At 42.4% G+C, this 26,461-nt stretch overlaps 1 pseudogene; it reads right to left on the bottom strand.

The window, feature by feature from the left end:
• Window positions 1–251: 251 nt before the first annotated feature.
• On the bottom strand, window positions 252–6,323 carry LOC117354800 (annotated as a pseudogene).
• Window positions 6,324–26,461: the final 20,138 nt, after the last annotated feature.

Raw genomic sequence — 26,461 nt, 5'->3', positions numbered from 1 at the left:
ATGATTGAATTTCCTCACATTTTCAATAAGCTTTATTGCGGTATTTTGAATTATTTGTAGGTGTGTCCGCTGTTTTTGTATAATACCTTTATATAGTGTTGCAATAGTCCACTCGTGAGATAAAAAGGGAATGAACCAAGATGTTTAGTGATGACGGCTCGAGTATTTTTGAGAGTGAACGTATCATACGTAGACAATAAAAGCTCTTTCGTACAATTTCGCTGATTTGTTGCAGATGTGGTAGCTTACTGTTAAGGACGATGCCCAAAAGGTTGCTCTGGCTCTTTCTTGTGCATGTCTATGATGTACACAATCTCCGGAAGAGGTAAAAAAGTGAAAAGTTTCAACATTCTTTCTACACAAGAGTCCTGTTGTCGGACAAAGAACTGGTAGAATTCAGATGGAGAGGTTTTCTCTCGGTTCAACCACACTGCATTGCCAGCAGATTTTCCTAGCTTGTCTCCAGCAGAACTAGTGATAAGGAGCAGTGATGCCATAGACATCTTGCCTTGCTACTCTCTGGATGAACTCCTAGCCTGTCGTTATGATGCCCAGCTGGTCGGAGCCACCAATCTGGATCTGGCAGTCAAAGTGCTGGTGCAAGTAGTAGAAGTCATAGGCCTGGAACATCTGATAGACAATCTCAGCTAGGCTCATGCCCTCGAGGCTCTGTAGGCGAGACTGCACACTATGTCGGCTCAGCAGCGTGCCCATGCGAAAATGGCGATCCACCGAGGCCAGAAATTCCACGGCTCTAAGTTCCTCATACCAGGCAGAGTTCAGGATACTCAGGCTGCCACGCGCCTTTTCCACACACAAAAGCTCCCCGTTGGCGCACACACGCCGCAAACTCTCACACAGCCCGCACACATTCTGCACCATTTGCTCACGTGAAAGTGGCTCACGTACGCCTATCTGTCCACTGAAGTCTCTGATGCATGCGGTGGCCCCACCGATGAGCGCAATAGCGTGGTGGCCTGTGCACTGAAAGCGCAGGAGTGCCGGTATAGCTGGCAAGTGGCCCACGCTTAAGGAGTCAGCTGTGGGATCGAAGCCACAGTACACTATCTGTGCACCGCTCTGCAGTAGAAAAAAAGTCAGGTTGAGGCAGGAATCAAACGTTGAACTTCCGGTGGCTGTGCCCGGGGAACCCCCCAAGCCAGTGAGAGGGTGTTTTTTTAAAAAAATATTTGAACAGCAGCGGCAGCGGAGCGCCTGGCTAAAAGGCTCTAGGGAGAACACTGTTTTTTCCTCCAATCATTTAGGCCGTAACTCCTAATACAATAATATCTTCTTTGACCTTCTCTTACTTTCAACACTCACCTTCTCATGGACACTACAATGTATCATTACCAAGTTTTCTACTGCCCATGATTGAATAAGCTCTCCATTGACAATGATTGACAATATCATTAAATCTCTAATTCCCTCCAAATTCCAACAATTCCTTTGGTCAGATCTTAAAATCTTTTTATTCTTGGTTGTCATTCTATTCCTCAAAAGTTTTAACGTCATTTATGTCTTTTTTTTCCATGCTTTCGATATCTAACTTTTTTTTAGATTAGGGATCTCTAAGAGGGAAGGGTTCTGTTTCACCCACCCCTTTTACAGAACCATAGTGCAGCTTTTAGCACTGGCCACAGTGATAACAGCTCCGATTCTTATAGAATTCCTATGAGTGTTGGAGCTGTTACCACTGCGGCCGATGCTAAAAACTGCACTATGGTTTTGTAAAAAGGGGGGTATAATTCCAATTGGCAGAATAAAAAAGGAAGAAGCCTAGTGTCTGTGGTCTGTGTGTGTTCGCTTGGGGGTTTTGCTATTCAAAACTGTTAATTGTGATGGGCATCCAGCCACAGGGTTTCTATGCTATGAATCCCATGATGCTGTTCTGGTTTTCGCTTGTTGTTTTCTATGGCTGTTGTATTTTTCTGCACTTACTTCCTACTGGCTGTGTGTGCCTTTTGCAATTGCTAATAAAGATATATATTTTTAAAAAAAGGAAGAATGGAGAAAGCAAAAATGAAAACAAAGTAAAACAAAACTGAAAATGGAAAAATTGTTAGTAATTATTTTATTGACCACAAGAACATTTCATGAGAAATGTATAATTCAGTACAACACATGAGATTAATGTTTTTAAAATACTTTTTATTTTATTGGATGAATTGTGAAAACTCACATTTTTTTTCTGTGATTGACAGAAGTCATTCGTGTTCTTAATGTTTTTGTTAGTAACAGCGGAAAATCCAAATTTGGAAAGATATCCTGTGGATAATTGCAACAGAAGTCTTACAGACATCCTTCCAGTACTGGGGTGTTCAGATTCAATGTATATCTAAAATGAATCTAAAGTTTAAGATTCTATAACCATTTGATTACCTGTCAATTGCTCTTCTTCATTAAGAGTGAACTGAATTTCCAATCCTCTCATAATTTTCATCTGGTAAAGAATTAACGCTGGGTTTTACTAAACGGCGCTAGAGTTTTTAGCACGGACTTGCGAGGTAAATGCTACAATGCTCATAGGAATTCTATGAGCATCAGAGCATTTACATTGCCAACCTGCCCTAAAAACTTCTAGTGTCGTTTAATAAAAGCAGCCCTAAAATACCACACCTTTAGCCATGTGGAACATGTATTACTCTACTGTTCCTCATGGTTGCTAATGTTAGTCCCTCATTCCTCTAAGAAGGAGAACATAGCCAAGTTGCTTTGCTCGCTGACTCTTAGGTCCTGATTCTATAAATGGTGCTGGAAGTTAGGGGGGCTCATATCTGAAACAGAAATACATCTAAAAACTTGCCCAAATTGGTACTTCAACGATCAAAAAGACAAGTTGTCCAAGTACTGATAATCGAAACGGGTTTTTAGACATATCCAGAGACTTTTTAGGCCTCTGAATCCTGCTGTGCACCCAGAGCAGAAAGAGGTGTTTTTGGAGGGATGGTGAGAGCGGGATTTGGGCGGAACGTGGGCCGACCTAGACTTAGTCGTTCTGCAGGGATAATCGAAAGTTTTACGAGGTTGCCTGGACAGAACTGATAACCATTGCAGACACAAAGTACAGACCCCCCTGATCACTGGCCCTCCTCCCACATCACCATAAAAATTGGAATAAAAATGTACAAGCGTGCCTCCAGAACATCAGCACCTGGCATAGGAAAGTCTAGTAGATCTGTACAGAGATGGCTTAAGTAGTCTGGGGGGTGGGCTAGTGAACCACAGAGAGGAGTACCCAGGCCCATAAGCCACTCTAACCACTGCATTCATGGTGGAAATGTGATTCCACCCAAACCCCTCAAAACCCTACTGTACTGTCATATAGATGCACCTGCAGCCATAAGGGCTAATGGGGTTTTAGATAGGTGGGTATAGTAGGCTTTGGGGGGCTCACCATGACCTACAAGGGAGTTTTGGTGAGATGTTTACGTGGCACCCTTTTTGTGAAGTTCACAGCAGTGCCCTGTAAGGTGCCCCACTACTCTGTTGTCATGTCCGGGTGTCCAGTCCATCACTTTGCAGGCCCCTCCCATGCCAAAAAGGTCTTGTTCTAGGTGTTTGGGACTTGGACGATTTTTGGGGACGAGAATGTAGTATAAAGATAGATGTAATGGCGGTCTGGACGATCAAATGGCTGGACGAAGAAGTAGACGATTTTCGGGGAAACTTTGGGAAACTAGCGCCCTAGGCCCAAAACAGACTTAGATGCTTGTTTTGATTATGTTCCTCTAGGTGTCTAGCCGACCTAGGCACCTAACAATTTATTTAATTGACTTAAACAGCACTCATAATTGAAAGCACCATTAAAAACAATTTAAAATTATTTTTTAGAAATGAATTTGCTGGTAGGCGCCTACAGCTTTGAGGAAGACATCTATACTGAGACACCTATCGGTGACTACACAAAAGATAGGCGTGGTCAGGGGCAGATTTGGGATGGAGTTTAGGTGTGGAATGACTTAGGTGCCGCTAAGCAGCTACCTTAGTCATATTTATTTAGACCAAGAAAACCCTGGCCTAAAGAGAAGTGTGCCTAAGTATTCAATGCCTACCAGTAACTAAGAATGCTTAAGTTCCACTAGGCGCAATTCTTTAAATGCCACCTAGTGGTTGATCGACAACTGTGCTGAACATCATTTATAGAATCAGGGCCATACTACTTACCTGATCAATATTGGATCAGATCACAAGGGAAGGGGGGAGGTATATGCAAATGTGCATGTTATCTAGAATATGTGTTGGTTTCTTTGTCCATTCAGATGAGAATTCTGATATATCATGTTAAGTTCAATTGCAGCTCTAAATATCAGTGTCTTACAGCACATATGATGATTTCCACGAGGTATCTGTAGCCCGGCATCAAGTACCTTGATCCTTTAATATGGTTCCTATAGAGCAGTGGTTCTCAGCCCTGTCTTGGAGGACCACCAGCCAATCAGGTTTTCAGGATAGCCCTAATGAATATGCATGGAGATATGCATGTCTGTCACGCTAACCACAGCTATTCTTATGTTCTTATGCTAGGGCGGAGCTCCTGCCCCCCCCCCCAAAAAAAACCAAATCAAAACACAGCAGCGTTCCGCTGCCTATACCTGTGGCATTCCACTATTTACCCTCCTCCATTGAGAAAAATTGCCTACCCTCTGTTTTCTATGAAATAGAAAACCAAACAAACCATTCCTAATCCACACCAGAACATTGGCTTCTATCTCATGACTGTTTTCAGGAGTCTCTTATAAGGAACTTTGTCAAAAAGGAGCTTGTCTTTTAGCAATATACAACTTAATATCTTTCTTGAACACTTCAGACAAAAATTGAGATATATCTAGGCTGCTCATGAGAGGAGATTTGATCCATATATCATGCCTTATTGAGAGTGTCTAGAATCTTTAGGTGCATAAGACTCCTTTTAAAACAGCTTACCACAAGATACAGCTTCACTAATTTGTTAAATAAAAATTTATAGGGGAGGTATTTATGCTTAGAGCTGATATTTAAACCTAATGAACCAGATTCTATAAATGACACCTAACTTGGTAGGCGCCTAGAAAAGCAACACTTACCACATGTCAATTAAAGTTAGAATCACACCAACTGGTGCCTAAATCAGCTTAAATGACAGTATATTAAGCTAGGGTTTGGCCTAATATACCGGTGCCTAACTAAATCCATGCCCAAACTCTAATCCCAAATCCACCCTAAATCATACCTACTTGCCAGAAGTTGCCTTGGTATGGACGCCTACATCAATTAAGCCTCTACTGGCTAATTAATTTTTTTAAATATTTTTTTATAATTGGGTTTCAATAGCATGTTCAATTATGAGCACCAATTAAGCCAATTTAAAAAAAAATTAATTTAGATTCCAAGATCAGCTAGACGTGCCAATCTAGGGGCCTAACTGTAGTTTTCTTTTTTAGAATCAGGGCAAAAGTGCTTTTTAACCCTTGTATATTCTGAGGCTTTTCCTCCTTTAGTTATAGTGGTATTTAGACAATGTATTTTGATGATTTAGTGCCACTTTTGAATTTTTTTTTTACATTTCCCATGTTATTATCACCACTATTGCTCTGATGTAGTAGGGCCTGGCCAGTTTTTTCCAGGCCCTGTCCATCCTGGCCAAGTACTAGGAACAGCGTTTCTTTCCTAGGAAAAGCCTGGCCAGCAGCAGCTCCAAAGTTTTGTTTTCTCCTACTGGAAGCCATTTTGAGAATGTTCCCATGCCTGCCAGGTCAGCACCCATAGCATATATAATTACATGCAGATGTGGAGATGTACATAGGTATCTGTGGACTTATGCTCCTGCATACACCCCAGTTCTATAAAGTGTTCACCAGGGTCACCGAGAGAAAATCCGGGCCCCGGTACAAAGATTTTTGAGATGACATGTTTAAGGCCGATACCTGAAATGAAATATAGAATATAGAAATTTGCCGTATTGCTATCATTAATTTTGTTAGTGGTTCTACAGTTAGGACAATATTGCTATTATCTTTCCATTAACTGTCAAGCCATTTATAGTCTTGAATCTCTCAATAACGTAGACTAAAAGGCACGCGATATCAGTGGGTCCTTTATGCTACAATTACAGCATTTACAGGGAACTTTACCTGTGGAATTATTTCTTCCTTCGCTGTCCTGTAAAGTCCACGATGAATTAGTGTGGCTCGTGTCCTGTTTTCTTCCTCCTCCCAGGATTCGGTGGGAAAGCAAGGAGGAGTAATCCGAGCAATAAGTTTGAAGCTAGGAATGAACATGTGAGAACACTCGTTGATAGTCACTTTCACAAGTTTTTGTTTGTTGAATCTTGAATGCACCATATTATGTCACTCAAAAGTATTTTGTCATTGTCACGGCTTTCTATTGCTTCACGCTCACTCAACGCTTCACAATCCTGTATGCGAAAGTTCTCGTGCCATTCTTTGTCTTAGTTTGTAAGGACGTCTCCTTCTCGAGACAACGACACGTTTCAGTTTTTGTGATGTTTCTTGGGCTTCATTGGGCCCCCTTGAGCTTCATAGGCCCTGGAGCAATGTACCGGCTGCACCCCCCTCTCCTCGGGCCTGGTGTTCACCCTCCTACATACTGTCTATCTGTTTGTACAAGCACTTGATTAAAGAAGACTGTTAGGGTGGGTTTTGATAATGGATAACAAATTTTTATTGTTGCTGGGTTATTGTTTGAGGAATTGTGTTTTATGTTGTTTATGTATGATATTGTGTATATACCTATATTTCTGTTATCTATTCAGAATAGTAGATGATGTGGATTATACATTTTTTAAAATAAATATCCTTTATATAAAATACAAGCACATATATGGTGGTACTACATTCGGGAGTACCCAAATATTTAAGTGCCCTTTATAGAATGCTCTACCACATGTGTGTTAAATACATTAGTCTGCAATGAACCCATTTATTGCATGCTAAGGGGCCCTTTCTCTAAACCTTAGCACATGACAAAGGAATTAGCACGTGCTAAATGCCAAGAAGCCCATTATATACCTATGGGCTTCTTAGCATTTAACCATAAGCTAAACATTAGTAAAAAGGGCCCCTAAATCAGAGGAACTAAAAAAACATGAAATTAAAGCAAAATTAAAATGAAACAAAAACAGTTGCACTATTTCTGAAAGATTGTGCACTACAAAGGGGTGCTGAAAAGTCATCAGCCTAACCACCCAGCTTCTTAAATTCTGAGCTTTATTTTGACACTGTAGTTGAAAAGAGTGTCATTTTATTTTGTTGTGCCAATTTGCAGAAAAGAAATTATAGGCTTTTTTTGACATTGTTTCAGATCATTGATCGAACCATTTCTAAGTCATTCTTCTTTTAGTTGTGCTGAGAACTTTTCAGTACCCCCTCACATTGAAGGTATACACAAAAAATATAATTTTGTGCTTTTTTTCTGCATGATTTTTGTTTGAAAGTTTGAAGTTTACTAATATTTTTTGTTCTATCTCATATTTTCACAGTTCTCTTGATTAATCATTCTTTGATATTATACATCTTGAATACATTAATCATATCAATGTGTAGGAGTAATGCATTATTATACCCTAATCTCTATATATAGTCCTAGATGTTTGAGGACCCGCTAAGTATCCTTCTAAAAAAAGAGCTTTCCAGCAAGAAGCTTGTCTTCTAGTCTCAGCTGCTTTGACATAGACTTAGGGATCTTTCTTATTCACAGTAGCATCTGTAGGCCCAAAGTGGGAGGAGGATTTGACTTGTAACTGTTTTGTGAATGCTTGGAAGGCAGGTACCTTGTATTTGAATTTTTCAATTATTTACAATCTCTGTTTAAAATCTGAATATAACTTCCTGATTAGAGTGTTGATGTCAGATGTCATAAACACCTCACTGGAACATTTGGATGTTTGCTGCTGTTAGGTATTTTTAATGTCAGCATCGATCAGATTATTTACAAAGCATCCGTTTATTACGCTGTGGTAAGTGCAAGTACATTGGGATGCGCTCAGGTGCCTTATGGTAATCCCAGGATTGGCATACACTAACCTGGCACGAAAATATATGACTTTTTGTGTGTGTGTGTGAGGGATGTGTATTGAGGTGGAGAGTAGGTGCGACCTACTACTATTTATCATTTCTATAATATCAAAATTAACACATGGCCATTAATAAGAAAAAGTTAATTACAGCTATTTTAGAGCTGCTCTAAAGATTATCAGCAATTTAGAAGTACAAACTAAGGGACCCTTTTACCAGAGCTTGAGGAGAATTCATCAAGGGTGCTAACTGATTTAGAGTACACTGACCATGTTAGAGCATGCTAAATCGTTTAGCACTGCTTGATGATTTCTCCCCATAGGGCTAGATTCACAAAGAAAACCGATCGTGTGATGCACAGGGATGAGCCTAAGGCCCTGATTGGCTCGGGTGCCTCGGGTTCCTCCCCCCTTGGTTTAAACAGTATATAAATTTTTAAAATAAATAAATAAAAATTAGCTAATACTAAGTGCCATGTGGCCTATAGGTAACAGAACGTGCTGTATATATCATGTGCTGAGCTTTAGTAAAAGGGAAAGAGGATGGGACTTGATATACAATCTTTCAGTGATTGCAAGCAAAGTGGTGTACATATTATATACAGCCCACTAAAACTTCCAATGGCATAAATTAATATGTTTGACTTAATTGGTCTTCTCCATGGAGCTTCCAGGGTGGCAGCACACCCTGTGCTTTTCCTCTGAGCAGGTTACGTCTTGTCTATCTAGAAATTCTTTATTTCAAGAAGATGGCGCTTTGGGGTCACCTGATTACTTGGTGGATAAAAATAATTGGATTGGTCTTCAAAAGGAATTGATTAAATTAGACCTACATAGTATGTCTTTAGTGGAATACATAAAAAATCATTTCATTCCTCGAGGTTTAAGGATTCAAAAACCTCCAGGTATGTTTATCAACAAAGAAGCATTTTTACACAAATGGGAGGCCATTTTAAATAAATGTTCTCTTGATTTGATGGTTTTAATTGTGGACACTATTCATGAGTCTTCTCAGGAGATTACCGCTGAAGTGTTACATGCCAAGTTATCCACTGACCCTGTCATGGCCCCGATGTTTAGCCAAAATAGATCTGATATTCAGCTAGCATTAGACCAATTTCATGACAGGATCAAACAGGGCAAGGTCAAGAAATTTCACCGTGATGCTAATGATTATGCATCGGGCAATGTCTATAAATGGATGTGTAAATCTGACCCTATGAGCGATGCTGTGAATAATTCTAACTTACCGTCGGATACCACTGATGATAATTTATCATCAAGTACTTCTAGTGTTAGGAGTGCACGTTCGGCTTCCTCACATTTTTTAGGACGTGGCAACAGGGGAGGACCCAGGAGATTGGGACGCGGACGGAGGGGTCAGCCAGATCGCAATCAAACAGAAGGCTACAACCCTCTGTGCCCCTAAATGACCATCAGTTTGCTGTTATTAACATCTCCGGTTGTACCCTGTCCAGTGCCCAAATTCAAGTGCTGGACAAAGGTTTCTCTTTTGTGCCTACCACTCAGTTGGATCACTTCACCATGCATAGGGACATCACCCATTTTATTAGGAATCTTCAGATCAAATTGTTTTTTGCTTCCAAGGAGACCCAGGGGGATGTCTCTTTATTTCATGCTAAATCTCATTGGGTCCCCCCGGGTCCACTTGATCCTAATATTAAAGTTTTTCATGACTTGGTTTTGAGAGACTGATCGCTTATCAAAATCTGCCCATTATAGGTTTTCTAACATGACACATGCTCAGCATTTAGCTCTACAGTCGTTGCGTAATGATACCAATCTTATGATCAAACCTGCCGACAAAGGGGGTGCGGTGGTGGTTCAAAGTAAAACCCAATATGAGGCGCAAATTCAAGCCCATATCTCCAACACCTTGTGGTATACCAAACTAGATACTGACCCTTCTCCCGCATTGCAATTGGCCATCTCCCAGGTTGTGCAGACAGCTTTTACGAACAATATAATCACTAAAGGGGAGGCTAGGTATCTTACTCAAAAGCCCAGTCAGACTCCCAGGTTGTACACCTTGCCCAAAATACATAAAACCTTAAATAATCCTCCAGGACGTCCTATCGTGTCGCTTCGTGGCACCATTCTGGAACCTTTATCCAAAATGGTGGATTATTTTTTGAACCCTGAAGTGGCAAAGGCTAAGTCATTTGTGTTGGACACCACTCATTTTTTGAATAAAATCAGGTCAGTGCAGGTTCAATCTAATGATTTTTTAATTACTTTGGACCTTGAGGCATTATATAGTAACATTCCTCAAAAGGAAGCTCTGAGGATCGTTGATATGACTTTATCAATGCTTCCCAATGACTCTAAAATTTCTAAATCGTTTCTTATGGAACTTGCTGCTCTGGTGCTACAAAAAAACTTCTTTGAAGTTCAAGGCGATTTTTATCTTCATACCCATGGGGTAGCCATGGGCACAGCCATGGCCCCCAGTGTGGCTAACCTTTATGTAACAGCTTTTGAAGAAAAGTTTCTGTATGTATCCACGTGGATGGCCTCTGTTTCCTTATGGCTGCGTTATCTCCTGCCAGTGGCGTACCTATGGTATGTGGCACCCGGGGCCCATTATTTTTTGTGCCCCCCCCCCCCCCCATGTAAAAAAATTTTTTTTTTTTTTTTTTTTTTTGCAATAACCATGAAATGGAATAAATGGTCAGAATAGAAACAGGCAGTGAAAATTTTCTTTTATTGAATCTCATATATGTAACCATTATTCCAAACATAACATAACATAAATTATGTCTAAATTGTCATGACATTAGAAGTACATATGGAGTAGTTGCAGGTGATGCTTGGGACAGTTCTGATTGTGTTAGTTCGGTTTTATGTGTTTTTTGAATAGAAGGGTTTTTATTTCTTTTTGAAGGTTTTGCAGTCTGTGGTTGATATCAATTGGTTGTAGAGTTGGGGGTCGAGTGTTGCAGCTCGAATGGCTAGGAGGTTGTCGAACAGTTTTTTTCTTTTGACGTTTTTGGTTGGAGGGTGTGTGAATGGTGCACAAGTTCTCCTATGTCTGTTTGAAGTGGATTGAATTATTTAGCTGAAGAAATTAGTTACCCCCCATTCCACACACATTAATTCTCTTCCATTTTTGTTCCCATTATAAAAAACACTGATAAGTTCCCAGAAAAAAAATACATTAAAATAAGAAGTGAAAACAAAGGCCCCTACAGATGAGAACATAACATAAGAATAGCCTAACTGGGTCAGACCAATGGTCCATCATGCCCAGTAGCCCATTCTCATGGTAGCCAATCCAGGACACTAATACCTGGTCAAAACCCAAAGAGTAGCAACATTCCATGCTACCGATCCAGGGCAAGCAGACACTTCCCCCATGTCTTAATAACAGATTATGGACTTTTCCTCCAGGAATTTGTCCAAATCTTTCTTAAAACCAGCTACACTATCTGCTTTTACCATAACTTCTGGCCACTTCATTTTTAAGTTTAGATCTTTCCTTTCAAACAGAGACCTTGCTAGATGTCAAATACAGCACAAGGTAACTTCACATGGATTTAGCTGTGCAGGAAATGTGAATCTCCTCATACACCCACCATATAGTGCAAAAATGTGCAAAGGTCTGTTTTTTTCTTTCGATCACTACATAGCCTAATGCCACACAAGCAGCGCTGTTACAAACATATTCTGTAGGTCAATGCTAAGGATAACAAAGTTTCCTTCCTTGGACCAGAAGGAGATAAACCACTGGAAGAGATCCCAAAACAACACCCAAAGACCCACTCAGTGTGTGAATCAGTTGAGTGGAGTGGACTAACTGGGGGGTGGAAATGGGCCCGGAGTTTGCTCAGCAGAATTTCCCAGACCACCTCTTCCTCTCAACACATTGACACGCTGCCACCATCACCACTAGGAACACCTCACTGGGTAGGCCAGCTATGCTATAAACTTTATAAAACACATTATTATATTTTCTTATAAAGCACATATTTTAACTGACCTCTCTGACATCCTCAGCCTTTCCATTCACAAAAATAGAAGGAAGAAAAGTTCCCATTTCCTGCTGTCTCATGTCCCCGGCCTATACAATATTTTTTTTCTGCAGACCCTTCAAAAGTCTGAACAAATCCTCGTTTCACTTGCATTATAAAGTACTGAGGATGCCATCTCTCCCCAATCCCAGGTCCTAAAGTCTAAGACAGTAGCGCAAACTAATGCTGCCAGATACAGGAAAAAAAAAATTTTGATTCGATTCAGCCCTATTGAATTGGTTTTTTCAATTCGATTTTCCTGCCCAGTTGGGTGATTTTTTTCAAAACTCCTGGTGGGTTTTATAGCTTTTTCACCCCCTTTGGCTTCTCCTAACCACACTGGCGCTGTGGTGTAAATAAAATAAAGAAACAAAAAGGACTTTTCCTCTTTCTGTTAAATCCTAGCTCACGTTTGCAGTCCAACACCAGCTCTGGCAGGATACACATTTCAAATCTGACATGTTATAATCACAAAACAGAAAATAAAATTAATTTTTCTACCTTTTGTTGTCTGGTTATATTTCAAATCTTGTTGGTCCAAGGCTCTGGTTTTCTTCTGATAACTTGCTTGCCAGGGTCTCCTTATTTCTGCATGCTAACCATCCATCTGCCAACTCTGTCCTCCCTTTCCATTTCCCTTCCCTTCCCAGGAAGTCTGGTATCTTTCCTTTTTTTCATCTCCCTCCACAGATCCACCTTTTCTTAAATACCCTTTCATCCGGCATCTCTCCCTCCTTCCCCACCATCCCAGAGTCCACCATCTCTCCGTTTCTTTTCCTAATTACCCTCCTATCCAGTATCTCTATCCCTCCTCCACACCATCCCTTGTGTCCAATTTCTCTCCCTTTCTGTTCCTTCCCTCCCTAAATCCCATGGTCCATCATCTCTCTCCCTCTCCTCTATTTTCAGACCCATTATTTCTTCCCCCCCCCCCCAAAGTTTGGCATATGCATGTCTCTTTGAACACCCCCTTCCCTCCGTGTACTTCTAAATCATGGTCCCCCCCCAAAGGCCTGTCCCCCCTTAAAGGTCTGCCTGTCCCACCTTGAAGGCCTGCACCCCCCTTGAAGGCCTGTCCCTTTCCCTTGTAGGCCTGTCCCCCCCTTGAAGGCCTGTCTGCCTGTCCCCCCCTTGAAGGTCTGCACCCCCCGAAGGCCTGCACCCCCCCGAAGGCCTGTCCCCCACTTGAAGGCCTGTCCCACCCCCTTGTAGCTTCTCCCCCCCCCCTTGTAGGCCTGTCCCCCCCTTGAAGGCCTGCCTGCCTGCCTTTCCCCCCTTGAAGGCCTGTCCCCCCTTGAAGGCCTGCACCCCCTTGAAGGCCTGCACCACCCCCCTCGAAGGCCTGCACTCCCTTGAAGGTCTGCACCCCCCCCCCCAAAGGCCTGTCCCCCACTTGAAGGCTTGTACCACCCCCTTGTAGCTTCTCCCCCCCTTGTAGGCCTGTCCCCCCCTTGAAGGCCTGCACCCCCCTTGAAGGCCTGCCCCCCCCTTGAAGGCCTGTCCCCCCCCTTGTAGGCCTGTCCCCCCCTTGTAGGCCTGTCCCCCCCCCCTTGGAGGCCTGTCCCCCCCCCCTTGTAGGCCTGTTCCCCCCCTTGAAGGCCTGCACCCCCTTGAAGGTCTGCACCCCCCCAAAGGCCTACACCCCCCCCCCGAAGGCCTGCACCCCCCTGAAGGCCTGCCTGCCCCCTTTGAAGGCCTGCACCCCTTGAAGGTCTGCACCCCCCCCCCGAAGGCCTGTCCCCCCTTGAAGGCCTGCCTGCCTGCCTGTCACCCCCTCCCCCTTGAAAGCCTGCTTGCCTGCCCGCCCGCCCCACCCTGAAGGCCTGATGCCCCGACCCACCCCGAAGGACCGCTCGCACCCCTGGCCTCCCCGCACCACCTATGAAGCAGCCGCAGCAGGATCGCGAAGTCAGCGTCAGCGATCCCTGCGCTGCTTCCTGCGCCACGGTCCCGCCCCTCCTCTGACGTCAGAGGAGGGGCGGGATCGCGGCGCAGGAAGCAGCGCAGGGATGCTGACGCTGACTTCGCGATCCTGCTGCGGGCTGCTTCACAGGTGGTGCAGGAAGGTCAGTGGGGCGAGCGGTCCTTCGGGGGGTGGCGGGGGACTGAACGGCAAGGCCGGGAACACCCCCTTAGGGCTGGTACCCGGGGCAGCCCGCCCCCCCCTAGGTACGCCACTGTCTCCTGCTTCCCTCCCAGCCGGTTCTGCTCCAGCCTTAAGATCCTGATGAAGGGTTTCACCCGAAACCGGTTGATCCTATGACTATCTTGGTTTCCCGCAATGCTCATTGACTTCATTTGGCTCGCTTTAAAAGCTAAGTTGGCTGTGGTTTCATTTTGTATCTTGGGGATTAGGCTGGGGAGGACTCTATGAGTGAGTTTTCAGTTTGATTCACTCTCTCACTTGTTCACTGTTGTGATTTATTTATTGTTAGTATTTCTGCACAGTTGATTTTGCACACTAGGGACGCCCGATGATGGTGTGCAGGCGGGGTAATACACCTCCGTCTTTGTAAGTGGAAGCGCTGGAGTTTGTTCTCCCGTCGCTAACAACCTCACACTGAGAGCGCCCCTATTCTTCAATTGATATTTGGTACCTGTGTGGTTTGGTTTGTTAGGAGTAATTAGCTGATAGACATACTCATAGAGTCCTTATTGACATTTTTTGCCTCCTTTTTTGTATCTTTTTAAGCACCTTTCGGCAAACTTAGAGGAGTTTATAGTTTAGTTGCGTTATATCGATGACATCTTCTTAATTTGGTCTGATTCCTTGGAAAAATTTTATGACTTTTTAAATTGACTTAATGCTTTGGACATGCATTTGAAATTTTCGGCTGTGATTGACAGACAAAAAAATCACCTATTTGGACACTGTGGTTACTAAGTCGGCTCAGAAATTGTCCACCTCAGTCCACAGGAAACCCACTGACCGTAATACTTACCTACATTATTCTAGTTGTCACCCCTCTAGACTGAAGCAGTCCTTACCCATTAGCCAATTTCTAAGAATCCGGCGGATTTGTTCTACCACCTCTGAGTTCAAGACCCAAGCCAAGTTAATAACGCATCGCTTTAAGGACAGGAGCTACCCTGATTGGGTTATCAAACGTGCTTATCATAGAGCTCGATATGCTAACCCTGAGCTATTGTTGGATCCTCATAAGAGTACTACTATTGATCGTCAAGTATGTGTCATTTCCTTTTCTGACCAAGCTCAAACAGTGGCCAGCATTATTCGTAAACATTAACATATTCTAGGCATTCATGACAGTTTTAGAGAATTGCCTAGAATTGCTTACTCTCGTCCCAAAAATTTGGGCAAATTATTGAGCCGATCATATGTCAACAATCCTCATTCTCAGGGTAGTCACAGACCTTGTGGTCATTGTAGTATGTGCCCTCTGTCTTTGACAATTTCTACTTGGTGCCATCCTGTTTCTCATCATCAATATCAGCTAAGACAACATACCACATGTCTGTCCCAATGGGTGGTTTATGTCATCAGCTGCTCTTGTAGACTGTTATATGTGGGACGGACCAGCCGTAAAATTAGAACTAGACTTTTGGAACACAAGAGCCGGCTGAATACTTCTACTATTGCTGCTCCTATGGTTTCTCATTGTGTGGACAAGGGCCATGTATTTGCTGATTTGACCTGGTTCATTATTGAACAAATCCCCGATGAGTTCAGAGGCGATAAGTTTGCCCGTATCCAGCTGCTGGAACAGTTCTGAATATTTGAGTTGGACATAGTTCATCCGCATGGCCTGAATGAATCTATGGAGTGGAATACTATTCTGTAGACGTCTGGCTTTTTTTCTTTTTGATTTGATTGGCCACATTTTTCATGACGTATTTATCCTGCTCAGGTTTTAAGCGCTGCTTGCCTGCTGCTCTGTTAGCTCCTCCTTCTTCTCCTGGCTGGCTTGCTTGCTCTGTTGGCCGTTCATGGCTGAATGAATGTCGTCTGTTTAAAGCTGCAGGTTCCTGAGGAAGGGACCCAGAGCCTCCAAAACCAGGCTGGTAGAACCTGAACTTGAACTAATCTGATGCTGCAGTGGGCTTTGTTGCCCTGCTATTGTCCTCTTCGGACTATGCCTGCAAGTTAAGTCTGCCAATTATTTTTTCCTGGGAGTCAGCTGGGGGACCTTCAGGGTATCTTGCTCTGTTTCAGCACTGTGCATATGTGATTTATTTTTATCACTTATTAGTTTGTTCACCTTATTATTTGGTGGGTTGTTGCACATGGGACTGATCCGATGACAGTGAGCGCTGGAGATTGTTCTCCCTTCGCTGTGCCTTCACACTGAGGATTCCCCCTTTCACTGGTTATATTATATTTTATTGATAGAGTGCGATTGGCAGTCCAGTGTTTGGGACAGAGTGAGTTACTCTGTAGGTCTATCAGACCTTGTTTTTGCTGCTGTTTGTGGTGTCTATTTAGTATCTTTTGCAGCTTGTTTAGTTTTTTTGGAGTTTTCTGACTTACTATTCTATCAGGTGACATAAAAGTATTTTCTATGATGAATTAATTTTCAACTCCCAGGTATATATCTGTAGAGGGGTTTTTTTTAGCTCCTATTCTTTTGCAATTGGTAAAAAAAAAAAAATATATATATATATATATATATTTATTTTCAATAAAAACATTTCAAAAATTTGAGTTTCTGCTGTATTCTCATTTATGATTGTTTTCATTGTATGAAGGGGACAGTTATTTTTATAATAACAATCACAACAGAGTTGTGCCAGCCACGTGCTAAAAAAATAAATTTTAGCCCTCTTTTATCAAAACTGCGGTAGAGCGTTTTAGCGCTGGCCGGTGAGCTAAATGCTCCGACACTCATTCAATTCCTGAGAGCGTCGGAACAGTTACCTCGCTGGCCAGTTCTAAAACGTTCTACTGCGGCTTGATAAAAGGAGAGGGGCTTTATTTTTTAGTGTGGGACCATTTTGGGGGCAGAGAGTAGACATGCCCTGCACGTGGGCATTGGTGTGTGCTGATCTAAAATACAGATTGGTGTAAACTCAGATTATTGTGAGAGTCCTTACCGTCTTCAAAATAGGTGACTGTAAGAGCTCATGCACTAAAAGCCATTCACTAATTTCAAAATTAGCACATGGCCATTAATAGGGAAAGCCAAACAGCAGCCATTTTAGAGTGGTGCTAAAAACAGCCTTGGCGCATGGGTAACCCACATGCTAAAAATAGCACAGTGGCTTTGTAAAAGGGCCCCTTAGTTTCTGAAATATTATGGTACCTTTAAAAACATTGCTTAGAAATGGGCAGAATGCTGGAGCTATTAAATATAATTTCTTTCTTAATAATCTTGGGATGCTGGACTGCTGAGACTGCATAAATCCCCTGCCGTTCAGTTGGAAAGAGCTAGGTGATGTGTATTAACCATTGTGGGGCCACAGCTTTGGAATATATGTCCAATACAAGTTAGAAAGATGCAAGAGACAGTGCCTTTAAGAAAAAAAAATCCTGAAAATCCTACTTGCTTGAACATGCTTTTACAACTGGGGATCGTTCAGGCAGATGGGTGACTGTTATCAGGAGTGGATATGGAGCATGTTCTTTTTAGAGAGTCTTCGGGAACCGTTGTGAGGCTTGTGTTGCGCTATATTTTTGTTTTATTTATGAGGGGGCCACTGAAAAGTTCTCAGCCCAACCAAGAAAAGCATTATGTGGAGCCATGAAATTTGCACGCTATGCCACACTTTTCTTGATACCTTTCCATATCATTTCATACCATTGAAATAAAAAATGTCAAGAACAGTGTGGAATAACTTATAAGTGTCATGGCTCCACATCATTCTCTTCTTGGTTGGGCTGAGAACTTTTCAGCGGCCCCTTATATTGTGATGTCATAATGCCTCATTCCATCAATGCCTAAGAGCCAACCTCATCAGTGATGTCACAATGGCTTGGTTTCCCTATACTTGCGCCCATTTGCTTGATGCATTTGCCTCATTGAAACAAAAAGTGTCAAGAACAGTGTGGAATAACTTGTAAGTTTCATGGCGCCATGGCAGATAGCATAGCTGGTTTTAAGAAAGATTTGGACAAGTTCCTGGAGGAAAAGTCTATAGTCTGTTATTGAGAAAGACACGGGGGAACATAAGAACATAAGAAGTAAGAACATAAGAAGTTGCCCCCGCTGAGTCAGACCAGAGGTCCATCTTGCTCAGCGGTCCGCTCCCGCGGCGGCCCATCAGGCCTAGTGCCTGAACAGTGGTCCCTGATTAATTTTGTAACTTACCTCTAATCCCATCCCTATAATCTACCTCTACTCTTATCTGTACCCCTCAATCCCTTTGTATTCCAAGTACCTATCCAAAGCTTCTTTGAACCCCTGTAGCGTGCTCCTGTTTATCACATCCTCTGGTAGCGCGTTCCATGTATCCACCACCCTCTGTGTGAAAAAGAACTTCCTGGCATTTGTTCTAAACTTCTCCCCTTTCAATTTCTCTGAGTGCCCCCTTGTACTTATTGATCCCCTTAATTTGAAAAATCTATCCCTGTCTATTTTTTCTATGCCCTTCATGATCTTGAAGGTTTCTATCATATCTCCTCTAAGTCTCCGCTTTTCCAGGGAGAAAAGCCCTAGCTTTTTCACTCTGTCAGTATATGAGAGGTCCTCCATGCCCTTTATTAGCTTAGTTGCTCTTCTCTGGACCCTCTCAAGTACCTCCATGTCCTTCTTGAGGTACGGCGACTAGAACTGAACACAGTACTCCAGGTGCGGGCGCACCATAGCACGATACAGTAGCAGGATGACTTCCTTTGTCCTGGTCGTGAAGTGATACCCTTCTTAATGATACCCAACATTCTGTTTGCTTTCCTTGAGGCCGTGGCACACTGCGCCGACGCCTTCAATGTTGTGTCTACTATCACTCCCAGGTCTCTCTCAAGGTCGCTCACCCCTAGCGCTGATCCCCCCATTTTGTAAGTGAACATCGGTTTTTTTTTTCCCTATATGCATGACCTTGCATTTCCCTATGTTGAAACTCATTTGCCACTTTTTGGCCCATTTTTCCAGTGTTGTCAGATCTTTTTGGAGATCTTCGCAGTCCTCCATGTTATTGACCTTGCGATATAGTTTGGTGTCATCCGCAAATTTAATAACCTCACATTTTGTTCCTGCCTCCAGGTCGTTAATGAATATATTGAATAGGAGCGGTCCCAGCACCGACCCCTGTGGAAGCTACTGCTTGCCCTGTATCAGTACCATGGAATATTGCTACTTCTTGGGTTTTGGCCAGGTACTAGTGACCTGGAATGGCCACTGTGAGAATGGGCTACTAAGCTTGATTGACCATTAGTCTGACCCAGTAAGGCTATTCTTATGTTCTTATCTTTTTCTTCTTGGTTGAGTTGAGAACTTTTCAGCAGCCCCTCGTATATATTTTTATTTTTAAGATGTTTAGGATTTTGGTGGGGTACAAATGTCTTAAATAAATAATTGACTATGGGCAATGATAATTTTAAGCCACAATCCTATTCCCTTCTCAACATCATAAGTTGTTTTAGAGGTACAGCATGTCTTTCACTGTTCATGAACATGGTATATTAATAAAACATTTATTTCTAGGGAACAAGATTGATATGCTATTTAAGTTGACATCTTTCTCTTCTCATGAGTACTGCAAAGGCTGTTCTTTCATAAATGAAAAGCAAATGTATTGACCTTTTGGTAAGACAAATATAATTACTCAAATGTGTTACATCTTAGCGATACTACAGTGTAATAGTGTGATAACACATGCTTCAATGCCATTTCACCAAGAGCAATTTATGTTTTTCATCCACTGCAGGGCAACGGGGGAAATAACACATTCAAATATTAGCAGATTTGTCTACTACCAACTTCATGCTATTTGTAAAACAGAAATTTAATTCAGTGGTTCCCAAGACGTGGTACGCATATCCCCCATTATCTGGGGGTACGTGGCACCCGGCAGTACACCAAAACTAGTGCTGCATCTTACCCATCCCCCTCCTCTTCTCTCCTTCAATCCCATGAAGCACTACCTCTCCCTTCCTGTGCTGCCTGGTCCTCGATCCTAATTTACCTGACTTGTTATCCTGATCAGCAGGTCAGCACTTCAAAGAAACAGACTTCACTAGGCCACGCCCTGCCTCTGAGGAAACAGGAATTTGCATCAAGCAGATGGGGCACAGTCTAGCGAAGGCCCTGAGGCTCTTTGAATGAAGCACTGGGCTGCCAGTAACGGCAGCAACTCAAGCAAATTACAACAAACTGCAAGGAGAGAGAGACAGAAAGGATGTGCTGGCGTAGGGGAGGAGAGAGTGAAAGGTGCTGCTGGATTGGGGGGGGGGTTGCTGAAGGTTTTGGGGGTGAGGAAGTGAGAGTGACCTGAGGGGGTAAGAGTGAGGGGTGCAACTGGACTGGGGGAAGGGGAGAAAGAGGTACTCTTGGACCTGGATGGGAGGGAGGTGAGAGGAAAAGGTGTTTCTGGAACTGTGGGGGAGGAGAGGGAGAGATGCTGGAGGACTGAAACACTGTAAAATGAGGGCTTGGGAAATATTACAGTATTTTGGCAGATGCAGAACAGGGAACACCTACAGCTAACAAAAATGGCCCTTAGTTTCAAGTTTATTGACTTTTAATATACTGACCATCAACAAGTATCTGGCCGGTTTACAATAAAAATTTTAAAAAAGATAAATACTTAAAAAATAATAAAAGTGCACACCAAGGACATTAACTAGACAGACTTGAAGGTGAGGGAAAGTAGGTAGGATTGGGGGGGAGAGTTACATGTTAGAAGAAGAAAGGAGAGAGAGGGAAGAGGGTAAAACATATAGGGCGGGATCGCATTATAAAAGCGGTTGGCTAAATAAGAAAAGAAGAAAAAGATGAAGAATGAAAAGAAAAAAAAAAAAAAAAGGAAAATCTAAACACAGGAAAAGGCGTCACTAAATAAGAAGGTCTTCAGGCTTATCTTTAATTTATCAAGTTGATGTTCGGATCGGAGAAGCTGTGGCAGAGCATTCCTTACATAACTTCTTCCTTTTTGTTGCAAAGTAACTATGTAAAATGAGAAACCACTTCTGTCTAGAAAGTGACCTGACTGTGGGTAATCAATACATTTAAATCAAGATTCAGAATGCTTATTTCATTCAGAGAGCCCGGATATTAAAACTGTAAAAGAAAACCTATGTTACATCACATTTTAAGAGGGTTCACACTTTTAGTTTAAGTGACTATAGTTGCATTCCTTGTATGTTCTGAAAACAGTATCTACTTGGGCAGGGCCGGCATTGGGGGGAGAGGGGGGCAAACAGGGCAACTTGCAGCCTTCTTTGGTAAGTGCAGCTGGGATCATTCCTTGTGCGTTTGACCAGCAATTAGCTACTTCTTCCATTATTGACCTGGTTAACATGTTAACATGTGTTCAAGTACACTAATGTGAATTAACATATGTTAACATGATAATGCATGTTAGTAAAGAGAACTCCAAGAAGCTGTTTGAGATGCTAATATGCACTTACTCCCAAATTCTGTATTTGGTGCCATAAGCTGCATGTGCCAATCGACCCTGATAACACTGATCAAGAAAAAAAAAGTTTTTCTTTGCTATTCAGAACTTAAGAAGTGTTCTTAGTTAATTAAATTAATAAGTGGAGTAGTCTTATTTATTGTAACTGGGTAGGTGCATTTTCTAAACTGGTGTGCGTTACTTATGGCAAATTAACTTCATAAGAAGGTGTGGCCAAGGGGGAGCATGGGCGGTGTCAGGTCAAAAGCGCGCCGGGACAAAGGCGCGAGCAGACAACTGAGCGCAGCGCGGAGGCACACGCTGAAGAAAAAGACTGTTTTTAGGGGCTACGACAGGGTGTGTGGGGGGAACCCCCCCATTTTACTTAATACAGATCGCGCCGCGTTGTGGGGGCATTGTGGGGGGTTTGGGGGGTTGTAACCCCCCACATTTTACTGAAAACTTAACTTTTTCCCTGTTTTTAGGGAAAAAGTTACGTTTTCACTAAAATGTGGGGGGTTACAACCCCCCAAATCCCCCACAACGCCGCCGTGATATGTATTAAGTAAAGTGGGGGGGGCTCCCCAACAAAACCCCCGTCACAGCCCCTAAAAACAGTCTTTTTCTTCGGCGTGCGCCTCCGTCTTGCGCTCAGTTGTCGGCGCGCACCTTTGTCTTCCGCGTTACTGTCTATGAACCACATGGGCAGATTGTGGGCATTCCTAAAAGTTAAGCGCACTGTTATAGAATACAAAATTAGGTGCAAGCACACAACTGGAGCTTTCCTTTGTCCTAAATGGGATGCTTAAATGTTGTGCCACCAACAGCCACTGAGCGCAATTCTATATATAGTGGGAGCTTAAAAGAGAAGTCCATAGGCCGTTTTTGAGATGGTTTGGGGAAACCCACTGCTTATTCCTAGGATAAGCAGTATGAAATCTGTTTTACTGCTTGGGATCTAGCTACGTACTTGGGACCTGGATTGGCCACTGTTGGAAACAGGATACCGGGCTTGATGGACCTTGGATCTTTTCCAGTATAGCAACTCTTATGTTCTTAAGTTCTAAGTGCAGGGCTGATCAGCACCAATTTTTTTCTTGCCATATATAGAATTTGGCCCTTAATGTGGGAAAAAAGGTACTGAAATATTCTGTGTTATTTTTGTTATCTGCACGCGCTAAGTGTGAGGTCTTGTACCTAATTATCTGGTGGACTCATCTACATTTGTAAGGTCAAAACATTTTAGACATTCACATGCTCCATTCACTTTCCCATCTCTTAAAGGCTATAAATTTAAAAGATATCATCAGCGTCTTCTACCTTATCAAGCAGCATCCTGGGACAAGGATTTGAAACATTTAATTATGACCTCTAACACTTATCAACAATTTAGGCAACATCTAAAAACATATCTGTTTACTAGATCCTTTGGGTAACTGAAGTATTCCATCTACTATGTCCGTTTTATTATTTTGTAAACCTCATATAAAAGTGAGTTTTTATGTTAATGTTTATTTTTTCTTATTTGGAAGGGGGGGGAAGGGAGTACCCAGAGCAGAGAATGGGCATGGAAACACAATTTAGCTAGTGCTCTGACATCATCACTGTGCTAATTGGTTAACTTGGCAACCAAGAGGATTGACCCAATCAATCCACAGAAAAGCGAATAATCCAAAACAAAAGATGCTGTGAAGACTGATGTTTCCAGCGAGGGATGTTGAGGTTTGGGGGTGTTAGAGCGGGGTGTTGGGGTTTTAGTGGGTGTCATGGTATAGGGTTTGGGGTTTTCGAGGGGTGTCAGCAGTTGGAGGTGTTTGGGGGATCAAAAGGGCATCCCTCCTGCCAATCTTGGATTGGGGGAGATTCAGGGGATCAAAGGGGCCAGTAGCAGGAGGGAGTGGGTATCCCTCCTGCCAATCTTGGATTGGTGGGGTGGCAGGAGTTTGGGGTGTTGGTGGTAGGAGGGAGTAGGCATCCTTCCTGCCAATTTCAGGGGTGCTTGTCAGGGGGGGTTCTCTGCCACACCTGGCTCAGTTGATCTCATCAGGGGTATTTTCCCCCGATCAGCTGAGCCAGCAGGACTTTCTGAAGTGTGGATTTGGGGAGTCCTGCCAGCTCAGCTGATCAGTGATTCCCTTGCTGCGATTAGCTGATGGCAAGGGAGTCCTCAGCAAAGATAGGCATCTGTTTGTTAGGGTAGATTCTGCATAGGACTCCAGTATCCAATTCTCAGCCACCAAGACCTATACAGAATTAGGTCCAAAAGGTATTAATATAGAATGCATCGCATAAAAACTATTCTCATAGCACTTAAACATATTTCAGTAATTTGTACATTTTTGCATAATTTCCAGAGAAATTCCAGGTAGCCTTCAAGATCCTACGTGGCGTCCTTCCTCCCGTTATCCCACTCTTTTGGAACTCCACAAACCCACACCCCACTAGACCCTCCCAAAAACTGAAACTATCTTTCCCCTCTATAAAAGGTATATCACGCGCAGGGAAACTTGGAACATCCCTCCCCTTTAGAACCACAGAACTCTGGAACAACCTCTCATCCCCGCTCAGAAATTCAAGCTCCTTCCAATCCTTCCGCAAACACTTGAAAACTTGGCTCTCTTCAAAAATCTAATCACCTCCCGTTCTCTAGCACCCGGTCCCTCTCTATCTTCTTAGTCCCTCTCCTATATCCCTTCATTGTAGTTCCTTTCCTCTTAACTTCTGTAAACCGTGCCGAGCTCTGCGCTTGCGGAGATGGCGCGGTATACAAACCTAAGGTTTAGTTTAGTTTAGTTTAGTTTAGGTAAATAAGCAGATTCAGTGACTACATTGTACTCTCGACTACCATTGCTCATGCACCCTGCATAATTATTTCCGCTCCGAGGAGCGTATATCTGGACATCATCAACATATGTATCATAATACAACCTGATAATACAAATGGTATTACATATGGATGATAGGTACACATTAAAAAGTAGCAGTGAAAATAGGAACCCGTGAGACAACTTAAGCATGAGGCCAAAGATCTGGACAGGATTTGCTTAATATTATTGATTGTATTCTGAATACAGCATCAGACAGGGTACCCTCCTTCTGCAGAGGATGATAAATTAATAGCATGTCTAAACTATAACAAGCTCTCAACATTTTCTGACTGTTTGAAGAATCATGTATTAACCGATAAGGCCACTTCCAGCCTTTGTTTTACCTCTCTGTAACAATGAAAAATGATAATGCCTGCCGGGCACAGTTGATTATTCCGATTTAGCCACTTTTCTATGATACATAATACATCAGGCTTATGTGTCTCAATTAAATCAGTGTCACTTACTTTATCTTTTACTGACCATATAACAAAAGCGTACATAGTGAAGCACTATAGTTCCTTTATGGTAGTTAATAGGAATTACAGAATCGTCATAAGGCTTGAATATATTTCAATCCTATTAAAATTTTCTGTCAGTACTGCTCTGGCTGCAGATTTAGCTGTATGCTCTGGCATTATGTATACTGTTAAGTTATCATACATTCCTTGTCCCTTTCCAAACTATGCACTTAACATTTAAATTATCAAGCCACTACGGAGTCCTTTTACTAAGCTGTGGTAGAAATTGGCCTTAGTGTGCCCGTATGTGAATCTTTCTTGTGCACTAAGGCCATTTTCTATTTTTTCCATTAATGCTCATGAATGAATGTTACACTATATACTAGGGAAATTCAAATTACCCAATGGTGATAAACTAACAGCTCTATCACTGATCATCTTAAATAGATAATAATAAATATAATATATATATTAAAATTACACTATCAAACTGGCTTCAAAAAGTGCTATTAAGTGAACGTTCAAACCCACAACCTGAACTCTAGTGATTTTTCACGGAGCCAGTTGCAAATGAGACCATCATAGCATGTTCACTGTCTCTGCCACCTGCTTCCCCATTACACCTAAAAATTACATAGTGAAGCTTGAAGAAATGGTCCAGTAAGTGGCAACTAAGATTTAATGCTAAAAAATGCAAGATTATGCGCTTGGGCTGCAAAATTCCAGGGGAATGGTATAGTATAGGAGATGAAGTACTTCTGTGTACAAAAAAAATAGGTGAACTTGAAATTGTGTCTGATGATCTCAGGGTGGCAAAACAGGTAGAAAAGGCAACTTTCAAAGCCAGGATGATGTTTGGGTGCATAAGGAGCAGAATGGCCAGTAGGAAAAGGGAGGTGATAGTGTCATTGTATTCTGGAAGAGATCAAATTCGCTGTCACTCGAAGCCCAAATGATGAAATTACGACTGTCTTATTTTGGTCACATCTTCAGAAGGGAGAGATCACTGGAGAAGGACATCATGTTTGGGAAGATCGAAGGAACCAGGTGAAAAGGGCGACCTGAAATCAGATTTGCTGGGGTTTGAGGTAAGTGGTTTCCTCAGGAAGGTAGAAGATTTTGACATACTCTGAAGAAAAATATATCCATAGCACCGGCATGGGGATGGAGAGGTCAAAGGGTGGGTGAAGAGGCTACAAAATAAACCCGCCAAGATGTTTTTAAAAAACACCCAATTGGGCAGGTAAAGCAAATCAACTTGAATCAAAAAATCGATTCAATAGACTGAATCAAATCAAAACAATTTTTTCCCTGAATCGGGCAGCACTAGTGTCTACTTCATTTAAGTCGTTGGTCACAGTTCCTCTTTATGATAATCTATTAACATAGATATATAAATATTAACATCTTTAGTTTTCATACTCCTTTCAGTAGACCAGTAGATGGGTGTTGTTGATTATTAAATATTTATATAAGAACATTTTCTTTTCACTGATTATAGTAATTAGAGAATGACATGGGGACAAATTTTTCCCTATCCCTGCGGGGACTTATTTTCCCATCCCTTCCCCGTGAGTT

Source organism: Geotrypetes seraphini, chromosome 2 (assembly GCF_902459505.1).
Source record: "Geotrypetes seraphini chromosome 2, aGeoSer1.1, whole genome shotgun sequence".
In the NCBI taxonomy this organism is placed as follows: domain Eukaryota; kingdom Metazoa; phylum Chordata; class Amphibia; order Gymnophiona; family Dermophiidae; genus Geotrypetes; species Geotrypetes seraphini.
This window is presented reverse-complemented; position numbering and strand designations above follow the sequence as displayed.